The following is a 17,337-nucleotide window of genomic DNA, read 5'->3' on the forward strand; positions in this document are numbered from 1 at the left end:
AGAAAAGCTAAGTTGCAGCTTATGTGTGAATTTCTAAGAGAGGTTCTTTTCTCACTCCGGCCGGTGAGTTTTAATATTTGTTGGTATAAAATAAATAACCTGTAGAGTTGTTCCATACTAGTGTGCACCACGTGCAAAGCAGCCCCCCCCCACCCCACCCCCCAAGCACTGCATTTTGAACGTGTCTTCCTCTAAGTTTTAATACATTTGATTTAATTATTGTATGGCTTAAAATCAGAAATCATATCTACTCCTCCATACTTAAAGAAGGATCCAAGTTTAATACATTTAATTTAGAAATCATATCTACTCCTCTGTACTTAAAGAAAGATCCAAGTTTTATTACATTTGATTTGTTTTACTGTTCATGATACACTAAGTATTGCAGCATAAATAGTAACCTGGCGTTTCATTTACTGTTTATGCTACAGTAATTTGGTATCCCATTGAGGCTGAGAGGGTCTACTCGCAGTGCCCACATTCGCGCAAGTATAGGCTTAGTTGAATATAAGGAATTGTCTACTAGTAATGTAAAAAGATGAAGGGGCCAGGTCAAACGAAGAAGATTGACTGTAAGGGATCACTAAAGGATGACCAAACTGGTGGAGGTTAATTGGTCTGTTTGAGGGATGTGGGTACTGAGATGAACCGACATCATAATCATAATCAAGGGCTCCTCATTTAGGAGATGGGACCAGGCTCGTGAGAGGAAGAGTGGGCTGGTGGTTTCCAATAGAGCAGAGAAGGGGATAATACAGATGGATGTAGTGTACAGGAAGAGAAGAAGGCAGCTGAGGAGGTTGTTCGGCATGACGTGGTATGATTCTATTTTGTATCATAATCATAATCAAGTCTCTGATTAATTATGTGCTAAGTCTCTGATTAATTATGTGCTAAGTCTCTGATTAATTATGTTCTAGGTTCGGATTTTATGAGGAAGAAGGAAGGTGTGTGTTAAAAATATGTTAAAAAAAACCTTTCCAAGCAAATTGTTACAGGGTCTTCAACATCATCAAATCTACTTACAAACTCACACCTTCATTCTCTTCAACCCTCTTTCTCTCTATACATCCTGTTTCTCCTTCAAATTTCAAACCTCGGGTTTTCGAGGCTGATTACAACATGTATGATGACAAGAATAGTGCGAGGAAGGACGAGGTAGCATCGGCTCAGTGGGCTGGCAGCGGCGGCACAATTTCTTCTGGGTTTTGTGTCTGACCGAGAGAGGTTTTTTTTTAACTTCCCTCATAAACCTTGGGGATTTTTTTTTTCCTTCTGTAGTTATTTACTTAAGTTGTTTGTTTTTCTTTCCCGTTTTCTTCTTTCTTTAGCTTCTTCAAGAGTATCATAGTTGCCACCCATCTACATGAGTTGCCGATGAGGACCGTTGACTTTGAGGAGATGCTCAAGCAAGAACTGGTTATTGAAATCAGTAGCGTGGTATGCAAGTTCTATATATAACACTACTCCATCGGTAAAGGAATGTATCGCTGAATTAAATATATAATTCTCAAAATTGGATGTTGCACTCAATGGTAAAATGTTATGCTAGCCGAAAATGCTTAGTCAAGAATGAAACAATAAAATGCGTTCATAACCAATCAGATAAGCTGGAGTAGCTCAGTTGGTTAGAGCGTGTGGCTGTTAACCACAAGGTCGAAGGTTCAAGCCCTTCCTCTAGCGAATTATTTATTTCCCCCCTTACTTTTGATTTATTGGATAATTTCTGTTTTGCCCATTAATTGTTTTATTAATTGCTAACCTAACCTACGTTTTCAGTCCAACCCATTAGTAGGTAACCGGTCAGAGTGCACGCGCTCCTTTTCGGCTGAATTGAAGCTCATTTTGAAGAAATAATCATTTTTTTACTCAAATGCGAGATGCGTCGTGCGCGTGACTTTTCTATCTGCCTTGGGCCTCATCTCGGGTAAAGCCCACCCACACTCAATTCTTTGAAGTCCCTCAGCTTAAACCCTAACCCTATTTCTCTCTCTCTCTTTCTCCCAAACTCCCACTCCCTCCCACCTCCTCCTCTCTCAAACATCAAGATCAAAGTGATTAAACTCAGTCCCGACCTCGGTCTCAAACATCAAGTGATTAAACTGATAAACTCTCCCGACTCTCCGCTCCGGTCTCCCCCAGCTCTTCGCCTCTTCCTGCTCCCGCCGCTAGCCACACCTCCGCTCCCGCGGCACCGCCGCCCAACGGCCAGCCTCTCTGGATAAAAAAGGATAGATTTTTCTGGTAACTCCTTCGATTTTTTCCAAAACCCATGATTTATTTTTGCATGTAACTGTCTGAGATTTTGATTTCTGATATGGGTTTTAAATGTTTAGATAGAAAATGGGTTGTATTCTATTTTTTTCAACAGATCTGTTACTTTAAATTAGAGAAAAATGGGTTTGATGTCTCGATTTTGAATTTTTGATCCTGGCCTGGCTTTAGGAAAGTCGTAATTTGAGTGATTTCCTAATTATTGTTGAAATTAGGGTTGAAATCTGGACTGCAACGAACTGAAATAATTATTGTTGAAATTAGGGTTGAAATCTGGACTGCAACGAACTGAAACAGATGATTTGGGCGTAGACACGGGGTTTAGGGTTCAGTTGGTTGAAATCTGGACTGCAACGAACTGAAACAGATGATTTGGGCGTAGACACGGGGTTTAGGGTTCAGTTCTATAGAAGCCAACTTTGTTTCCTTTAGATTCCAAAAGAAAGGGAAAAAGATCAAATCTTTTCTTAAGGAAGTCACTTACTAGTTACTACAGTCAGTATCCTGGGTAACATCTGAGGTAAGAACAGAGAGTGCAACTCCACTTTTGCACTTCATGTTCTCAAAATTTCCTCTCAAACCCGCACATTTCCTAGAATTGCACTTCAATCCTTGATGAAAGATCCCATTGTTCCAGCTCCCAACGCCCCTTTCTTTAAACCAAGAACCGTTCTTGACAGTCAAGCTTTGAAAATTCATGGCAGAAATTGAGAAAATTGATCAAACCCAGATAATAAAAGATTAAAAATTTGAAATCAAGGGCTTAGAAATCTCAAATGGAGATCAAAGTTGAGAGCTTTGCTATCCTAGTTACTTCAGAGGGGTTTAATGAAAGAAGAGTGAGAAGAAGACATCTGTGTGGCTTTCATTTAATGTCATGTGAACCAGTCACGTTAAACTTGGAACTTACTCCTTTTTGTTTTTTATTTTTGTTTGTTTTAATTTTATGGGTATTTTTGGTTAATGTGCCTTCACAAATTGTGCACTTCTTCTTTGAAATTAATTGTGTATATATATAGAGAGATTAATGGTTATCATGCCTCTAGATCACAGATTTATTCCCGCTTGGAGAAGAATTGAACCTCTTCTAATTTCCACATATTTTCCTTCAGACTTTTGGTCGCTTCTCTCCGAATCTCTGTTTCAGTCCTCTCCCACCGCATCTCCGATCCCGCTTGGCCGCTTCTCTTGCAGGCTCACCGCCTCCGAGTCTTGGTTCTATCTTTCTAACGAAAGCTTTTTAATTTTCTTTATCATTTATTCATATTAATTTTATGCTTAATTAGAGATATTGTAGATATATCATATACATTTAAGATCGATCATGTTACAAGAAAGATTGAATGGTTTAGCAATACTATCTATCAAAAATAATATGTTAGAAAATATTGAATATAAAACTTTAATTAGTAATTTTCCAGCTCAAAAGGTAAGAATAATGAGATAAAATCTATTATGAGTTGTATGACCTAGGCTTCATCTAACATTTCTCCTTGGGCCCCAAAATTCCTAGGTACGGCCCTGAAATTGTATTACTCAATTTAGCCTGTTAGGTAACAGTAGTCTACTCATTCACCCTGTACGTGTCGAGGTTATTCCCATAGTAGGTTACTGACAATTAATATGTGCATAATTTAATCACCTTGAAAAAGTGAGATCAAGTATGTATACTCAGGGCCGGTTCTGAGGTTTGGGTTGCCCTAGTCCACTTCTCCTCCTTTGAACAACCGAATCGAACCGCTCATTATTCAAAACTGAACCGAACTGTTGCTAGTCGGTTCGGTTCGGCTCGGTTTATTCGGTTCTAACCAATTAATAGACTTTTTCTACATATGCCGAAATAACATTCAACTCTTAAATAACATAAGTTTGTTCGAGCATAAATAAGTATTTCAGAAGAACGTTCCGGTTCTTACCGGGTGGGTAAATCTTGGGACCTGAATAATAGGACAACCACCAAAGTACTGAGAGAACCGCTTAGCATCAATAGTAGCACTCATGAGAATTTGCCATAATAAAGCAAAAGAGGAAGGGAGAAATTTTTAACAACTTTCACAATTTGTATGCAATGCTAGATATGACAAAACCAAACTTCCCATTAATTATCATAAACAAGACCAAAGGATCATGCTCACCAGGCGCACATGAGAACATACAGGCAGCAAATCCCTGCAGCCAATCACAGTTGATGAGGATTAAGAACTTGTTCCTAAACTAGTATCTTAATTGACATCTTCCAACATTTACAAAATTATCAACACGAAAGTGTCAAGAGAATTAGAGTCAATACACCAAAGATGAGATACACCAAAGATGCTTTAAAAAAAAAACCCCATCAACGAATTTGGAACAAGCACGAACATTCAGTTTAAATTGGCAATGATCAAAACCTCCTGCTGCTCAAGAACTTAAAACAATCCTCCCTTCTGATCAAGAACTGGCAATAGAATGCACAAAAAGAATTTTACATGCACAAATATGCAGCAAGTAAATCACAGATTAGCATTCACACACATCAAAGATTTGTCACAACACTTACATGCAAGATAGCGCCGCTTCGTGATCAATCCCTCCTAGTCCTTTTAAAATCCCTACCGCCCTCTTGAGAGCTACTGCTCTCTTCTTCACTATCTTCTTGCTCATCTTCCCCAACAATTTGGGGCATGCATTCCCTACCCTCTTTTATAGTGAATTCCGAAGGATTCAGCTGGGGGAACACGTAAGGTACCGTGTCAAATCACGGTTGAGGAATCTGTGCCTATTCATACAGCTCCCAGTAGCTTATATCCTCCATAGGATTAAGATTGCTACTGCTCATCTCCCATAAAATGGATCGATTTCCTATCCAAAGCGGCACATCTCTTTTGAATCTCAGAAGCATCGGCGGTGCACTAGTGGCATTACTTCATCATTCACATTCAAAAACCTGACGGTGGACAAATCAATGCGCCCGTATAGCCACCACTTTGACGTATTTGTTTCAGTTTTAGGATCAAGAACAAAATCAAGAATGTAAATAAAAATTCCGCTACCTGCTGACATAAGCAATCCAATATCCTTTTCATTTAATTGACCTAGTTGCATGTTCTCATATTCGTGAGAATATTGATTGACCTAGGTCAATCCTCCTTCGTGTTGAACGTGATACAGTATCAAATTGGATAACCAAGAACTCCGATCGTCAGTGAGCCAATAAGCAACGTCAGCGGCCGATATCACCAACCCTTCTTCTTTGGAACCATTGATCCACTCTCGAGTAGTACCAGTCAAACGTATATTCCCCTCTTTCTTCTTCAAAGGCGCAGATAATGTCGAAAGCAAGAAACCCCACCGTCTGAACTGAAAGGACTCCTGCTGCTCTATAGCAGTTTCTGTGGGATCTTGGTGGGTCGGGGATGAGCCTGCAGCCAGACTGATCATCGCTGAAGGGGTTGCACACTTCAGCGAGAGATATTCAGGTCGAAGGGAGGGAGATATTCAGGTTGAAGAAAGAAAATATATAAACTCCTTTCAAGAAATAGAGAGACATGAAGAACCAGAAAGAGATCAAAGAAATCGTACCATGGATTCCCCCATTTCTGTTCTTGATGACCAGACGTCTGAAGAAACAACTGGAGATGAAGAAACAACAAGCTCTGTGATCACCATGTCTACTGACGTTTTTGAGGCTCTCACGGAACCATCTCCCTCCCCTCTTGCAGGCATCTTCTTCAAGGACTCCTCCACCGACGATGAAGGCTACATCTACAACATTATCAGCACGGATCCTCCCGACCCCCATCTCCTGAACCCTCCTTCGACCTGAATCTCTCTCCCTTCGTCGTTCGTTTCTCCTCCAAATTAAGGTCGCCTCCTCTGCTATCTCATTTAGACCTGTCATCTGTCACGTGTACACCTATGTACTTGTATACTGAGCTGCATGGATAGAGATTATGAAATGGGAAACCCTCCGGTGATGGCACGGATGATGTGCCCTTCACCTTGTTAGGATCTAGTTGTATTTTGTATATCTGCTCTTTAATGCAAATACATGTAAGGCAATGCAATTGGATATGATTAAGACCAGACGCCACCATGTACATGATTTAGAGATCAATAATTCCCTTCATGTTACGTATTTGGTTGGTCTAGTCGGGCCCAAAGTCAACTAGATCAGACCTGAATCGGTTTCCTAGCTCCGGATGAGGTTCGGCTCACCGGTTTCGAGGTCAACATTTGCTCCATAGATAATGCCTTCACAATGGAGGTGACAACTCCCCCTACCATCGATTGTTGACTACGAGTCTTGTACAATTTCTAATAGAAAATTCACCTGATGTTGCAAAATCTCACTTATGTTGCGCACGAGCATCAATTGGCTAAAACTTTAGCTTTTGTTGATTTCTCCACTCCCTCCAACAAACACTCTTTGTGAACCGTCACCATAGCACGCCAAGGAAAAAAAAATCTCCCCAAAACAATACTCGAAACTTTAGCTTTTGGCTAAAACTTTTTCTGAATGCTTGTTGTTTTTCTTCTTTGGTTCAATTACACAAGTCACTTCTTTTTATGCAATAAAAATTTCTGAATTGTTTATTCCTATTATTAGGTAGAGGTAACTAGTGAACATAGGTGGGGAGAGGCAAATTTTTTTTGCTTCAAGAGTTTGTCATATAACGTTGACTAGCTATATATAAATGATTATGATATTTTCTTTTCTTTTCCCACTTCTTTGCTACATTTTGGGATCTTTTACAATTCAATCCCAATCTTTCATTGATACCAATAAGTCTGGCTTCAGCCGATGTTTATACCAACCTCGTTGTTTATTCTCTGTTTTGTAAGAGATGAGAGCGCATCAAGCCACACTTGCAGATGAATTTGCAAGATGAATGCAAAAACAATTGATAATAAATGGAGTATGCTCGTTACTTTAGGCTAATTTTATTGTTAATGTTTTTTCTACTTTTTTTGTCTATTCTATAAATACGAATTGCAGAAATAGTTATCGTTAACTTGTTCTCAGTTTTCCTACTAAAAAATATCATGTACTTTTTAAATTAATGAAAATCACCAGAACTTTACGAAAACGTCATTATCTTGGATAGCGTTTGATCCTTAATGAACATATCGATAGACTTCTTTTTTTGTGGGTTGGCATACCAATTGACTTCTACATGTTAATTTTTAGATAGAATCTTCTTTAATGTGTTGTTTTTTTACACGTGTTACTATATTTTAACTTTTAGAAAGAAAAGTAAAATATAAACCAGTGTGTTAATATTGTGAGGGAGTATTCTAGGACATTTTAACTTTTAGAAAGAAAAGTAAAATATAAACCAGTGTGTTAATATTGTGAGGGAGTATTCTAGGAGTTACAAAAGTCATTCCAATTTAATAAAATATAAACCAGTGTGTTAATATTGTGAGGGAGTATTCTAGGAGTTACAAAAGTCATTCCAATTTAACAGTCTCAAAGTATCTGCAACTTAATGTGAGGAAATGGAGAAAATCGCGATAATCTTATGCAAGTTAGCTAGTGAAGATATTATGAAAGATTAGAGTTCCAAGGAAATTGCTAGATACCGAGATTGTGCTCAACCTCTTTCTTACCTTGTGTTGATGTCTTTCACAATTTTAAAAATTGATGAGAACGGACCCGACATTTTTCTCTCTCGTAGTGTAGTATTAGTAGCAGAGGAGGCGACCTTAATTTGGAGGAGAACCGAACGACGAAGGGAGAGAGATTCAGGTCGAAGGAGGGTTCAGGAGATGGGGGTCGGGAGGATCCGTGCTGAAAATGTTGTAGATGTAGCCTTCATTGCCGGTGGAGGAGTCCTTGAAGAAGATGCCTGCAAGAGGGGAGGGAGATGGGTCCGTGGGAGCCTCAGAAACGTCAGTAGACATGGTGGTCGCAGAGCTTGTTGTTTCTTCATCTCCAGTTGTTTCTTCAGACGTCCGGTCATCAAGAACAGAAATGGGGGAATCCATGGTACGGTTTCTTTGATCTCTTTCTGGTTCTTCATGTCTCTCTGTTTCTTGAAAGGAGTTTATATATTTTCTTTCTTCGACCTGAATATCTCTCTCCCTTCGACCTGAATATCTCTCACTGAAGTGTGCAACCCCTTCAGCGATGATTAGTCTGGCTGCAGGCTCATCCCCGACCCACCAAGATCCCACAGAAACTGCTATAGAGCAGCAGCAGTCCTTTCAGTTCAGATGGTGAGGTTTCTTGCGTTCGACATTATCTGCGCCTTTGAAGAAGAAAGAGGGGAATATACGTTTGACTGGTACTACTCGAGAGCGGATCAATGGTTCCAAAGAAGGGTTGGTGATATCGGCCACTGACGTTGCTTATTGGCTCACTGACGATCGGAGTTCTCGGTTATCCAATTTGATACTGTATCGCGTTCAAGACGAAGGAGGATCGACCTAGGTCAATCAATATTCTCACGAATATGAGAACATGCAACTAGGTCAATTAAATGAAAAGGATATTGGATTGCTTATGTCAGCAGGTAGCGGAGTCTTTATTTACATTCTTGATTTTGTTCTTGATCCTAAAACCGAAACAGATACGCCAAAGTGGTGGCTATACGGGTGCATTGATTTGTCCACCGTCAGGTTTTTGAATGTGAATGATGAAGTAATGCCACCAGTGCACCACTGATGCTTCTGAGATTCAAAAGAGATGTGCCGCTTTAGGTAGGAAATCGATCCATTTTATGGGAGGTGAGCAGTGACAGTCTTAGTCCTAGGGAGATATAAGCTACTGGGAGCTGTATGAATGGGCACAGATTCCTCAACCGCGATTTGACACGGTACCTTACGTGTTCCCCCAGCTGAATCCTTCGGAATTCACTATAGAAGAGGGTAGAGAAGGCATGCCCCAGATTGTTGGGGAAGATGAGCAAGAAGACAGTGAAGAAGAGAGCAGTAGCTCTCAAGAGGGCGGTAGGGATTTTAAAAGGACTAGGAGGGATTGATCACGAGACGGCGTTATCTTGCAAGTGTTTTCTTGTGACAAATCTTTGATGTGTGTGAATGCTAATCTGTGGTTTACTTGCTGCATATTTGTGCATGCAAAATTCTTTTTGTGCGTTCTATTGCCAGTTCTTGATCAGAAGGGAGGATTGTTTTAAGTTCTTGAGCAGCACGAGGTTTTGATCATCGCTAATTTAAACTGAATGTTCGTGCTTGTTCCAAATTCGTTGATGGGGGTCTTTTTTTTTTAAAATCATCTTTGGTGTATCTCAACCTTTTATATGAATCTTGATTTGTAACTTTTCTTGCTTCATGTATGGGCATACAAACTTCTTATTTTTCGCATTTGATTGCCACCTAATAATATTGATCACTGTGGAGACTGGAGAGGATTGGTTTAAGTCATTGACTAGTAGTAGCTTATATATATGATCATGACCCGATTAAACTGTGTGTTCATTTGCATGACTTAATCAGTTCAATTCTTGTTTCTGCATTGCTTGATGTGAATCAGTCTTTAGTTTTCCGTGCTTCATGTGTGTATATGCATATAACCTTCTTGTGGTCGGCCATACATTATCAGTAAGCCATCAGGGCAACATGCACACATTTGATTGTCAATTATGAATATCGATTGATGCATATGTGTCAATTGAACGTTGCCATCATAAATGCACAATATTGCCTAATACGCCCGAGGCATAGGTCAACAGCTAGGTTAGCTTAGTTAATTTTTAGTAATTAGAGAATAATCAAAGTGGCAATCTGGCATATCTGAACACCTTTATATATATCCCTTTTGCTCTTATTTGTTGTTGGGCATGTTCTGGCCCAAAGCAGGCCTGGACTTGGGCTTATATGGTTTATTTCCGGCTCAGGCTAGTCCATATTGTACAGAGAGAGACGGAGGGTTCTTTCAGATTGTCTATGATCATCAATATTATCTTAAAATTAGTTGCTTCATCCGTTAAGAAACCCAAGCTAGACAATTTCACACTAATTGTAATTGAGTGGGGGAGGGAATGTCCTCATATTTTGATACAATATTCCACTAGGCTGTTTTCACTCTGATCACATAAGGGAATCTAATGCTATTCCTATGCTGGAGAAAACCCACACCTGCACTGTAGATACTGCAAAATTTTGCTGAGTAGCTGCAATGTAGAGACAATTGCAATTTTACCAGTTATCAGAAGAAGCCATAATCAATGCATTTTGTCCTTTTAGTAAATGCCTCCATTTTGATGAGAAAATCGCAAAGGTGAATAATATGCATAATATGTACTGATCGATACACCTCATTTGGAGTGGAAAATGATCGGATTAGTATACGCCAATAAAAGCTTTGCAAAACTAGTAAATCCATTTCAAGGCTATGATTTGTGCACGAGGAAATCATATCAGATACTTTAAGATCAAAGAGTTGAGCCAGTCACCTGAAATCATGGGTTATCATGACTGATGGGTTTAAAAATTTGATCAATGTATGGATTGTTTATACTTCAGTTAATGGGGGCATGTATCAGATGGCTCTTCAACTGCTGAGGAGTTTGTAGACTGTTTAAATGTATAGATTATAAAAGTGTACAAATTGAAATTAGGTGTTGATATGGTATGAGATGTTGTTACTTTGTGCTGAATTACATTACTGGAAAACTCTAGCAATGTTATTGATACGTGTCTTTCATTTAGGTGAAAGCTGAGAGAATGAAGTCCTGGGCTGAGGAAAAACTGGCGAGCAAATCTATCTGCAACAAGGAGAATAGCGAAGAAGAAATGAGCAAATGGTGAGGCCAATCAGAAGCGAGCTGCAAGAACTGCAGAGGCAGCAGTTGTCATTCAACTTGAGCACCTCCTCAAGCTTCATCGTGTGGATAAGAACCATTTTGTGCATCTCTTTTAGCTTTTCATGATATTCGTTTTTCTCCTAAATTCATGCTTTCCAGGCTTTGCAGTAATATGAACGTCTTGATTATATGTTTTTCATTCAGAAGGTTTCTCAATGTTTTACTCTATGGTTTCAACTTTTAATTTGATCCTATCAGATAGGGAAGGCAGATTTTGCCCATACCCATTTGCCCACCTGACCCACCCATCACTTGGCCCGCCCAAAACCCACCCATTTAGTTAAATGGGTCTAATCGGGCTAGTCCCTCTCAAACCAAACTAAATGGGTGCTAAATGGGCGGTCTATATTCACCCGTTTGCCCACCCATACTCCCAAAACCAAAACCCGGCTCCATCAAACCCTTCGCCTTCACTCTTCACCCTTCAGAAACGACTCGATCTCAAAAATCACGATTTTCTCTCTTCATCTCTAGCTCGACCTCGACCTCGACCTCTAGCTTCCGACCTCCTCCTCTCCCCTAGAGCTCGACCTCGACCTCCGGCCTCTAATCTCCTCTCTCTCTCGAGCTCTACCTTTGATCACCTCTCGCCTCTGATCTTCTCTCCTTCTCGACCTAGATCTCTTCTCCTGCCCTTCGATCTCCTCTTATCTTTGATCCCCAATCCTCAGATCAAGAGAAGGTAATTTATATTCTAGGATTTTTTTTTTAAATTACAATTATTCCATATTTTGATTTAGTTTCTACGGTTTTAATTTTTTCAATTGATATGGGCTTTATTTTCTAATTTCTAGTAGATCCTTTTTAAAAAAGTTTTACTAATTAGCTGCTATTGTTTAGTAGCTTTGTTGTAATGGGAAATGGCAGGAATTTAGATTTTTTAATGTAATTTATACTTTATAATTCACTGCTAACCAAAATTATTTGAATGATAGCTCATTGTGCCATTGTAGTTCAATAACTTCATTGAGACACAGGCTGAATGCTTACTGAAGAGGGTATATGTTCTAGGTTTTTAGCCTGAATGCTTACTGAATGGGGAGGGAATGAGTAGTTTGGTCATCTAACCACGCTTTCGAAGTTAATATTAATCGCATTATATTAAACATTCATAATCCATGAATGCTCAGAGACTGTTATATTAATGGGATTATTATTAGTTTATGACACTACTGTATTCTGTAATCACTTGCCAGAATTGTGTATATTGCAGGTCCAAGGAAATCTATACATTGTATGGTGTGTTATAACATCTTATTTGTAACATGAACTGTTTATTTATTTTTATAGCACTTCGGTCATTTTCATCAAATTTCATTTTAAATCTGTAACATGAACTGTTTATTATTTCTATAGCACTTTGGTCATTTTCATCAAATTTCGTTGTATTATAATTCTACTCTTTTCATAGTGGTTTCTGTTGGGTATCTACTCAAACTCCAAGTTAGGATGGAGTTTTTAATTCTTTGTATAACTTTATGAGAATTACATAAGGTTAGAGATCTATCATGATTAGGAGTTTGGGTTTCATCATGATTGGGAGTTTGAATTTTATTCTAATTAGAAAATTAGACTAGAGATAGGGTTTTGGTTTCTTTATATATATCCTTCTATTGTTAGAGGAAAAAAGGAGAAAAAAAAAGAAGTGTAGAGAGAGAGGGGGGGTTTGGCAGTCTTTATTCGTGCAAAAGATTATAATTTGGAGGTGATAGTAGATTGATTTTGATCCCGTGGTTTTTCCCTGTTGAGGCTTTTCCACGTTAAATCTTGTGTGATTTTATTTGTTGCTTTTTGTGGTTTTTTGGGGGGGTTTTACGAGATCTAAAAATTCCTACAAGTGGTATCAGAACGGGGCTCGGCGATTTGTGGAGATTCGAGATTTGCAACGACATTGGTGGCAACAGAACTGTAGCAGCAGCACTGTTCACCGCGGCACTGTAGCGGAGGAACTGTTCACGGTGACGCACTGTTCACGGTACTGTAACGGCGGTGCTGTAGCGGTGATAGACCTGACGATTGAGGTTGATTTGTCTTTTGATCGAGGATTTGAAGGCGGATTTCGGTGATCCAGGAGTCATTCTTAGGGTTTTTCGACGTGCTGAGTTCGTTTTTTCGTCAGTTTTATCAAATTCAATCACTACAGGGACTGATTTTAATTTTTATCGTGGTTAGAGGATGATGACTTCTTCGGATCCAAAGTTTGATATTCCGCTATTTAATGGCAAGACAAATTTTGGAGTATGGCAGTGCACGGTTCAAGATATTCTTGTGCAGCAGGGTATTGATCAAGCTTTGAAGGAGAAGAAACCTAAATGATTGAAGGATGCTGAATGGAATTCCATGCAAAAGAGGGCGGTTAGCACAATTCGTTTGTCACTCGCCCTCGAGATCAAGTACAATGTTATGCAAGAGACCACACCAAGTGAGCTGTGGGAAAGGCTCGAGGGGATTTATGTATCGAAGTCGATGACCAACCGATTGTGTTTGAGGATGGAGTTTTATTCGTTAAAGATGGAAGAATGTACTACAATTCAAGACCACATCAATGCTTTTAATCAGTTAGTTTGTCAACTTATGAATATTGATGAGGAGATTAAAGAAGAAGAGCAGGCGCTATTCCTATTGTCTTCCATGCCGAAGTCGTACAAACCGTTAGTTCAAACGATAATTGTAGGGAAGCAGACTTTGAAGTTCGACGATGTGACAGCACTCCTACGTGAGAATGAAAGAATGATAGGAAAGGAGAGCGTATCTAATGGTGGTGAGAGTGCACTAGCTCTTGAAGGTTCTAATCGAGGGAGGAGTACGGGGAGATGTGATAGTTATCGAGGAATGTCAAAATCTCGGGCCCGAGACGACAGCGAAAAGGAGTGCTATTATTGCGGAGAGAATGGTCACATTCAGTTCAGATGTTCCCAGATGCGTGATGATTTGAAGAGTATTAGACAGATGAAGCTTCAAGAAAATGGGAAGAAGACGGACTCCTCAGTGGTTGTGTGTGATGAAGATGTGGTTTTATTGATGCAGAGTACAAGTACTGATGCGAGTAACACTTGGGTGTTAGATTATGCAGTCTCTATGCATGTTTGCAACAACAAAAATTATTTTAACACATTGAAGACAGATGAAGAATTTGACGACGTGATTGTTGGAAACGACGAGAAGATGAAGGTTGAAGGTATTGGAAGTGTTCGCCTCAAGCTTCACACTGGGAAGGTCGGAATTTTTCTATCATGTGAGATATTGTGCCGACATGTGGTGCTAATTTAATTTCGTTAGGTGAGATGACATCACGTGGGTACAAGTATGTGGGTGAAGGAGAGTGGTGCAATGTGTATAGAGATGGTGATTTGATTTTGCGAGGGAGGAAGAATAGCAATCATATTTGCTATTTAGATGTGCGATCCGTTAATGGTGTAGATTGTTCTTCTCAGACTCTTGTCCACAAGGGAGGTGAAGAAAAAGAAAAAGAGAGTTTTTCTGAAGTCGTTGAGATACTTGGAGATTTTTCGTCGAGGGAGGATATGTTGGGTATCTACTCAAACTCCAAGTTAGGATAGAGTTTTACTTGGAGATTTTTCGTCGAGGGAGGATATGTTGGGTATCTACTCAAACTCCAAGTTAGGATAGAGTTTTTAATTCTTTGTATATACTCAAACTCCAAGTTAGGATAGAGTTTTTAATTCTTTGTATAACTTCATGAGAATTAGATAATGTTAGAGATCTATCATGATTAGGATTTTGGGTTCCATCATGATTGGGAGTTTGAATCTTATTCTAATTAGGAAGTTAGACTAGAGATATGGTTTTGGTTTCTCTATATATATCCTTCTATTGTTAGAGGAAAAAAAGGAGAAGAAAAAAGAAGTGTAGAGAGAGAGGGTTTGGCAGTCTTTATCCGTGCAAAAGATTATAATTTGAAGGTGATAGTGGATTGATTTTGATCCCGTGGTTTTCCCTGTTGAGGGTTTTTCACGTTAAATCTTGTGTGATTTTATTTGCTGCGTTTGGTGGTTTTTTGGGGGGTTTTATGAAATCTAAAAATCCCTACAGTTTCCACGAGGGGAATTAATCGCCCATGCAGCATATTCTTGTGATAGCCAAATGATATGATGCAAGTTTCACAAACGGAAGTGTGGCTGTATTTACTTCAACACTTAGATTGAGGTGTCGAATTAGGCCAAGAGCCTATTTGAATCAACAGAGATATGGATGACATATAATATTACTGTTTGTGAAGTGGGGTTGCATTCTAATGTTTGTATTTTTAAAAGGAGGATCATTAGTAGATGCACCCAGGGGTATAGACTTGTCATCCATCCTATTTTATCAGCTCATGCACCTCCTAACCCATGATGTTGTTAGTTACCAATTAGTTTTTAATCTTACCTTGTGGACATGTTCATGGTAAAAGAAGTCTTATTCTATGATTTCAGAGGATGTTAAAAAACTAAAGGGGAAAACAAGTCATCATGTGACTAGAGGTTGTGTGAGTTAATAGAACAAAAAGCGGGCGCATCTGCAATAATCCTAAAGAGCATGCTACTGGCATCTCACAGTGAAACTCCCTTTACTATCAAATTCATGAACCCTTATAGTATGTTGCCATGATATTGCAAAAGCTTACCTTTTCCCTTTCCCCCTAGCATGCGTAAATCATATACTGCTGCAATCTTACCTCTAGATTGAAACAGAGCCTGCATTACTTTCCATGTTCATCTATGACTTCTGAAACTTAGAAATCTTTTGTTTGTTTACAGCTCCCATGTGCGCTCAGCTGTCGTTGCAACCATCCATCTAAACCATATCAGTTTGCATTAGGATTAACTGATGACAGTGTTCACATGCTCGAGCCTTTAGAGTCAGAAGGCAAACGGATGACTGAATCTTCACTAGTAAATCCTGCTTATGATCATTCTTCAAAGCGATGATACTGAACACTAACTCTGCCAAGTGACACAGGATGAAGGAAACGAGATCTATCCGAGTTTAACACCACAGAAAGAATAGCTGACTTGCAAAAGGTACAGTGCTCCTAAACTCTAGGCACGGTTGTAGGGAAGAACGCTAATTTGTTTCAGATCAAGCATAGCTCTCTGTAAAATCATGGAAGGGAGGAGATCAGTCACTTTTTAATGATAGACGATCTTTCCTTCTCCCACTTTTTTTTAAAAAAAACTTATATTCTACAGGAGGCACAGTTTTTACATTGTATACGCTTTGAGGCCTTAGAGAAAACTTTTTTTTAAAATGCGTTTTTGTTGACAGGCAAGTACAGTTTCTTTGAAAAGAGAATCATGTTATTGATCTTATACAGATCCTTACGTAGCTTGTGTTTTCTATCTTGATTCATTTAAATATTCTCGTAATTTTGTTGTTATTGATCTTTTAGTTTTTGGTTTGGAAATCTGAGGTTAATTTTGCAAATGTGTGAGGTTTGTACTTTTATCCAAGCTTGTAAATGGTTCAGTTATCAACATGTTTGCCTTTGTTTGTTCATCTTTGTTTATGTTCTTACCTTTGTTAGTATTTTATTTTTATCACAAGCCTAGCACCGGGTCATGAGTGGCAATTGTTTGTTTTAGCTCTTGAAGTTTGGATTAAACTCTATATTTTTGTTCCTTACTGTAAACATATATGTTACACAGAGTCTAATATATTATGTATTACATCATATGTATATTTGCTAATAGAATTCTTTCGACTCATTTGTTGAATAAGAATTTCATTTCTAGTTTCTAATTCTCGAAGGATTCTATTTGGGCAAAAAAAAACTCCTAGAAAGTTTGAACAAAAAAACCCTCGAAAGGTTGTAAAAAACCCCCAAAAAAGTTTGCAAAAAAATGCTCAAAAAGTTTGCGAAAAGGATTAGAAAGTTTGCGAAAAGCCTCCAAAAAGTTTGCAAAAAAACCCCCTAAAAATTTATAAAAAACACCCCAAAAGTATTATATACATAACTACTATAGTTAAATGGGTAAATGGATGACCCGTTTATTAGATCATCTCAACCACCCTCCATATCTTCAAAATCTCCAAATTTGGAGGGTGGGGAGAAAAAATGGAGGGTCTCTTCATAACACTATTCATGATTTTTTAATTATAATTATGCCATTTTTAACTATTTGGTTTCTTAAAAATTACCACTTTGCCATCTTTCTTAGTAATTTAAATTAGATGTTTAATTTTAAATAAATATAGTTAAAAAATTATTAATCTAATATTTGAAATCATTATATATTTGGAAAGGGCTCGT

At 38.6% G+C, this 17,337-nt stretch overlaps 2 long non-coding RNA genes and 1 other non-coding gene across 3 annotated transcripts; all 3 read left to right on the forward strand.

Moving 5' to 3' along the window:
• On the forward strand, nucleotides 1,610-1,683 carry TRNAN-GUU. Its single transcript has one exon. It is a non-coding gene; the product is annotated as a tRNA-Asn (tRNA).
• Nucleotides 1,916-11,223, forward strand: LOC109836444. The gene is made up of 2 exons (XR_002245961.1): nucleotides 1,916-2,244; nucleotides 10,930-11,223. It is a non-coding gene; the product is annotated as an uncharacterized LOC109836444 (long non-coding RNA).
• On the forward strand, nucleotides 11,371-16,412 carry LOC109836445. The gene is made up of 2 exons (XR_002245962.1): nucleotides 11,371-11,766; nucleotides 15,845-16,412. It is a non-coding gene; the product is annotated as an uncharacterized LOC109836445 (long non-coding RNA).

The sequence above is a fragment of the Asparagus officinalis genome, chromosome 4, assembly GCF_001876935.1.
Source record: "Asparagus officinalis chromosome 4, Aspof.V1, whole genome shotgun sequence".
NCBI lineage: Eukaryota > Viridiplantae > Streptophyta > Magnoliopsida > Asparagales > Asparagaceae > Asparagus > Asparagus officinalis.